Source organism: Leptodactylus fuscus, chromosome 7 (genome assembly GCF_031893055.1).
Source record: "Leptodactylus fuscus isolate aLepFus1 chromosome 7, aLepFus1.hap2, whole genome shotgun sequence".
Classification (NCBI taxonomy): domain Eukaryota; kingdom Metazoa; phylum Chordata; class Amphibia; order Anura; family Leptodactylidae; genus Leptodactylus; species Leptodactylus fuscus.
Genome location: NC_134271.1, coordinates 142284570 through 142291009, shown reverse-complemented (window position 1 = coordinate 142291009; position 6440 = coordinate 142284570).

The following is a 6440-nucleotide window of genomic DNA, read 5'->3' as shown; positions in this document are numbered from 1 at the left end:
CTGTATACAGTATTATGCCCCATAGTGGCCCCTGCACACAGTATTATGCCCCATAGTGGCCCCTGCACACAGTATTATGTCCCATTGCGGCCCCTGCACACAGTATTATCCCCCATAGTGGCCCCTGCACACAGTATTATGCCCCATAGTGGCCCCTGCACACAGTATTATGCCCCATAGTGGCCCCTGCACACAGTATTATGTCCCATTGCGGCCCCTGCACACAGTATTATCTCCCATAGTGGCCCCTGCACACAGTATTATGCCCCATAGTGGCTCCTGCACACAGTATTATCCCCCATAGTGACCCCTGCACACAGAATTATGTCCCATAGTGGCCCCTGCACACAGTATTATTCCCCATAGTGGCCCCTGTATACAGTATTATGCCCCATAGTGGCCCCTGCACACAGTATTATGCCCCATAGTGGCCCCTGCACACAGTATTATGTCCCATTGCGGCCCCTGGGAGGGGCTGTGAGGCCCTGGATAAAAGTTTGTACCAGGACACACAAGACACTTGTTACGCCACTGGAAAACTCTTATCATTAGTCCTGGACTACAAGAAGACTTCTGATCGGTGACAGTCCACAGGATTGCTACAACTCAATGGCTGAAATCAACTGGTAGTACTTTAGTCTCTATGTAGTCAAGGCTGAATGTTCTCCACAGACTACGCTATATCACTGGACACGGGTTCACCGAAATTTTCTTTAAGCACACTCAAGGGTGCCCTCAAAGTTAAAATGTAACTTTTAATAGTTTGCACTAAAATTAAGACGCCAGAACTTGTGTTAAAAGGGTGCAGAGTAGTGTAATGACACAAACTATCTCCATCAGTGATTACTCACAATGCAGCCGCTTCTAGATAGATAACAGTGCCTCACTTAAGATATTCAGGGCAGTACAATACTTCAACTGCCCTTAGGACACTGTATCCAAATCAGCAGCTACACAATAGGGCTTCTGATACATACAATTACAGCTCTGCAAGGCTCATCCTATGTTTATTTAGTATCTAAATCACTCCTGACATAGTAACCTGTCCCTGATAGACAAACACCCTGCCTATATCACCCATATATTCTACAGGAGTCCATACAAAACCTGTTATAGGAGGACACACAATAGCGGATAAACATTTACTATCCACAGCGTAGAGTTTCGATGAGGATTTCATCCCTTTCCATGTTGTGTTCTACCACCGTGGCTGCAACATGGAACAATCCCCACCTGCATGCAGTGGCCACACATTTATGCAAGTAAAACAGAAGTCATGCGATCATTGGCCACCTTATGCAGCAGCCATGACATTAAGACAGTCTTAGGCTACATGCATGTGCCAGGTATATGGTAAAACAGCATAGATGGCACATGGGTGAAATCTACGTGCCGCCTGTGCCTCAATGGACCCATTATTTTTCTTCAGGCTGCAAAATTTTCAGGACCTGTTCTGACTTTTGTCCCAGACTCATAGCCTCATATGTGTGGGGTCATAAGAATGTGATGGGTCAGTGGGCTAGCCATGAAGACTACGGCTAGCACACTGATAATGCACACAACTTGCTAGCCATATTGATTGCCTATTCTTAGGATAGGTCATTAATATCACATCAGTGGGAGCTGAATGGGAGCCAAGTTATGCGGGTAGCCTAATAAAACCTTGGTGAAAGCAGGCTTCTAGGCTCCAGGAAGACCCCGACCCATCTCCTCTCATGCCTATAGTGCTGATATCTCTATGGATGCAGCACCTCCCAAAAAAGTTAGTGATGCCATGGATCCAACTTATACACATACTGGGGCAGATGGAGGGGGACATTAAGCTGGGGCAGATGGAGGAGGACATTAAACTCGTAGAAACTAGAAGAGGACATTAAACTGGGGGTTGCTGGATGGGGACGATAACCTGGGGGCAGCTGGAGGAGGACATTATACTGAGGGCAGCTGAAGGGGGATATTAAGCTGGGGGCAGCTGGAGGAGGACATTATACTGAGGGCAGCTGGAGGAGAACACAGCTGAAGGGGGACATTAAGCTGGGAGCAACTAGAAGAGGACATTAAACTGGGGGTTGCTGGATGGAGACTGTCACGGGATGGTTAGAGTCTATACTATAGGCCATGTGTAATATATATTTGGTGTGGAATGTATTCTCTAACCTGTTGTATCCATCAATGTGTAGTTGGCTGATTAGCACATTGTATGCAAATACCTCTAACTAGTGAGGACCAGTGAGGACAATGGGTGGAGATAATCTGATCAGTGTCCCCAAGAAGATGTTGGACGGTGCATTGTCCACAGGAGACAGGGAGTCTGCTCTCCTTGGTATAGGTGAGGGGGGAAGGATCTGTGACTCAGCCCTTCCCACCCACAGATATAGGATGTAACAGTCTTAGTATATAGTATGTAGCAGCAGTTAGTATGTGTTAGCCGGCCTGTGCACAGCTCTGCAGAGAGCCAGGATTTAGTTACAGGACCAAGGAACCAAAGCTATCATTGGATTGTGACTTATGTGGACTTATTGTTGTTACGGTTGATGTGACCGCCGCCGGCTACTAACTTTGTGGATTACAATAAATTGCTGTTGTCTCCCGACCTCTTGCGTCCGTGTTGATTCAAGATATCCTCCGGAGGAAGGACGTATACCTTTGCTCCATGACAGAGACAATAACTTGGGGGCAGCTGAAGAGAGACATTAAGCTGGGGCAGTTTAAGGGGGGGCATTAAACTGGGGGCAGCTGTAGGGGGACATTAAGCTGGGGCAGCTGGAGGGGAACATTAAATTGGGGGCAGCTGGAGGAGGACATTAAAATGAGAGCATCTAGAGGAGGACATTAAACTGGAGGCAACTGCAGGAGGACATTAAACTGAGGGCAACTGTAAGGGGACATTAAGCTGGGGCAACTGGACGGGGACATTATACTGTGGGGGCATATGAAGGGGAACATTACAATTTGGAGGCATGTAATGTTATAGGGTGGCTATATGAGTGATACAATGTGTGGGGGCACAAAGAAAAATGGATGGGAATGGACAAAGTAAATGTAGAAGTGGATGGGGCTAAATTCGCTATGCACGCCGCATATTCTGTCCCTCTGTCTGTCCTTCCTAAGTTGACAGGCATGGGATTGATAAATTCCCCAGCGATGCCCCCTCCTCAAGAAAGAGATTTACTAAGTAAACAGAATTGGCTCGGGCTCCTCGGTAGCTTTGGTCGTGACACACATTGTAAGTCCAAAGATCCCAAAGTATCAGCGCCTCTTACAAGTATCTTATTAATATTTTAGAGAACTCGATGGTTCTGGAGTTCTGAGCAAACGTGTCATGAATATGAACAACTAGTAACTGAGCCCAAGTCAGAACACAGGTCACCTAATAGTCAGATATGGGGTAACTACCCAAGTATACATGTCAGCCTATTCTGAGCAATCCACCCTCCTACATTGGTTACACATCCTATCTGCTTGCACAGCTTCAGGGTACTCCGCCTAGATGGGGCGGGCTTATACAGTTTCACTGGAAATTTACTGACATACACCAGTAGTCTCACTCCGGCACAGAAGACAGTCACTTCTCTACAATTACGTGGTTTATCATCAGATAGGAACACTCCAGAGGTAACTATCACATATTTCACAATATATTTCACAATCTTTTCTCCTCCCACTTCTCTTTTTAACACCCCCCCCCCCCGCCCTGCCCTATACAATGCATCTCTGTGCTTAGAATTCATTGCCGCTCCCTCACATAACTATTTTTGCTCTTCCTTCTCTTCTCAGCCTCTCCCCCCCACCCCCACCCCTCCTCTAAAACCAGTTACAGATTATAGAGTCACCCAGTGTTCTGTCTCAACCCAACGGCAACTTTGTTAACTTTTTCGAATTTATTTTGCAAAATTCTAAAAAGTAAAACAACTGTTACAGATTAAGAGACAAAAATGTCAAAGAAAGACGAGAGAAAAAGACCCCACGGTCCACCTAGTCTACCCTAAGAAGGTACCCCACTGTGGGGTAATATACGGTCTGGGGCTACTGTGGAGGATTATACTATTTTGAGACTCTGGGGAGCATATTATACGGTGTAGAGCATTATATACCATGTGGAGCCACTATGGAGATATCAGGGGAACATCTTATACTGTGTGGGGCCATTGTGGAGTACTATATACCATGTGGGGCCAGTATGGAGATATCAGGGGAACATCATATACTGTGTGGGGCCATTGTGGAGCACTATATACCATGTGGGGCCACTATGGAGATATCAGGGGAACATCTTATACTGTGTGGGGCCATTGTGGAGTACTATATACCATGTGGGGCCACTGTGGAGAATTATATACCATGTGGGGCCACTATGGAGATATCAGAGGAACATCTTATACTGTGTGGGGCCACTGTGGAGTACTATATACCATGTGGGGCCACTGTGGAGAATTATATACCATGTGGGGCCACTATGGAGATATCAGAGGAACATCTTATACTGTGTGGGGCCATTGTGGAACACTATATACCATGTGGGGCCACTATGGAGATATCAGGGGAACATCTTATACTGTGTGGGGCCATTGTGGAGCACTATATACCATGTGATCTAATATGGAGGGGCTCAGGGGAGCTTTTTATTCTGTGTGGGGCCACTGTGTAGCACTATATACCATGTGGGGCCACTATGAAGGGCTTAGGGAACATTTGATACTGTGTAGAGCCAATGTGGAGCACTATATAACATGGTGGGCCACTATAGAGGGGCTATGGGGAGCATTTTAAACTGTGTGGGGCCACTGTGTAGCACTATATACCATGTGGGGCCACTATGAAGGGATCAGGGAACATTTCATACTGTGTAGGGCCACTGTGGAGCACTATATACTATATGGAGCCACTATGGAGGGGTGCATGGAAACATTTTAGACTTTGTGGGGCCACTGTGGAGCATTATATGCCTTGTGGGGCCACTATGAAGGGATCAGGGGAGAATTTTATACTGTGGAGCATTATATGCCATGTAGAGCATTATACGTATTATACTGGGGGGGAAAGGTGTTCAAAATTCCTGCTGGCAGCCCTGTGTGCTATGTCTGCATCACAGCTCCCTCACTATAATCTTGCACATACATGTAGTGCTCCATGGCCGTGTCATTCCCCAAACAGTCCTGTGCATGAACCTATAGGGGTCTGCAAAGAACTATAGGGGACGCCGGATAGTCAGCACATATGTAAGATATCAGTGAAGGAGCCGTAGTGTAAGCTGCTAGCAGGAATCTGTTGGGTGCGGCCCCAGAACAAGTTCCACTGGTGCACACTAAACTCCTCAGTCTGACACTGTATAAGGGGGAACTATTACATATAAGGGGGATCTTATTTATAAGGAAGGAACTATTATATATAAGGATAGGCTACTATATATAAGGGGAAACTGTCAAATATAAAGGGGGCTATTATATATAAGGGGACTATTATAAGGGGAAATGATATATATGGGACTATTAGTAGGGTGGTAAGACTAATAGGAAGGAGGGTTACTAGTATATAAGTAACCTATTATCAGGGGGTACTATTACTTCTAAGAGGAGATCTATTTATAAGGGGGGGGGGTAAAATTGTTAAGTGGGCTATTATTTTTAAAGGGGGCTATTAGTGATAATGTGGACTATTATTTATAAGGGTAACAACTGTATTATTTATGAGAGGGCTAGTAGTAAGGGGTTACTATTTATAAGGGAGCAGTATTATATTTAAGGGGTGTCCCTTACTAATAAAAGGGAACTATTACAGATAAGGGGGGGCTATTACTGATAAGGGTGTAATATTATTTATAAATAGGGGCTATTATTTATAAGGGGGGCGCTATAATAACTGATGAGGGGGTGCAAAGGTGGTTATTTGCATTGTGTGTGGGAAAATGGGGATTGTTATTATTGTTTTTGGGCAGAAATGTGGCATTATTAAAGGGGCTGGAAGTGTTGGCTATAGGAATATGATGGCGTAGTTGGTATATTAGCAAATGGGGCCCAGGGTCACACTTTGTTTACAAGTAGAGATGAGTGAACACTGTTCGGATCAGCCGCTCCGAACAGCACGCTCCCATAGAAATGAATGGAAGCACCTGTGACGCTGACTTTGCCTGCGGCCGGCCGGCGTCACAGGTGCTTCCATTCATTTCTATGGGTGCGTGCTGTTCGGATCGGCTGATCTGAACAGTGTTCACTCATCTCTACTTACAAGCTGGCCTGCATCTAGTCTGTCCTTAGAAGGTTCTTATATCAGTCAATGCAAAATTTGTACTCATCCAAAAAAAATAAATACAGGAGCAGACGTATTGCTGTATTTACGGTAGTATTATGTACTATGAATTCTATGTATTATATACACTATGTATGTCCTGCAAAATATGGAGAAGTTAAAGATTTAGCAATAATAACACTTCTGTCCAGGGA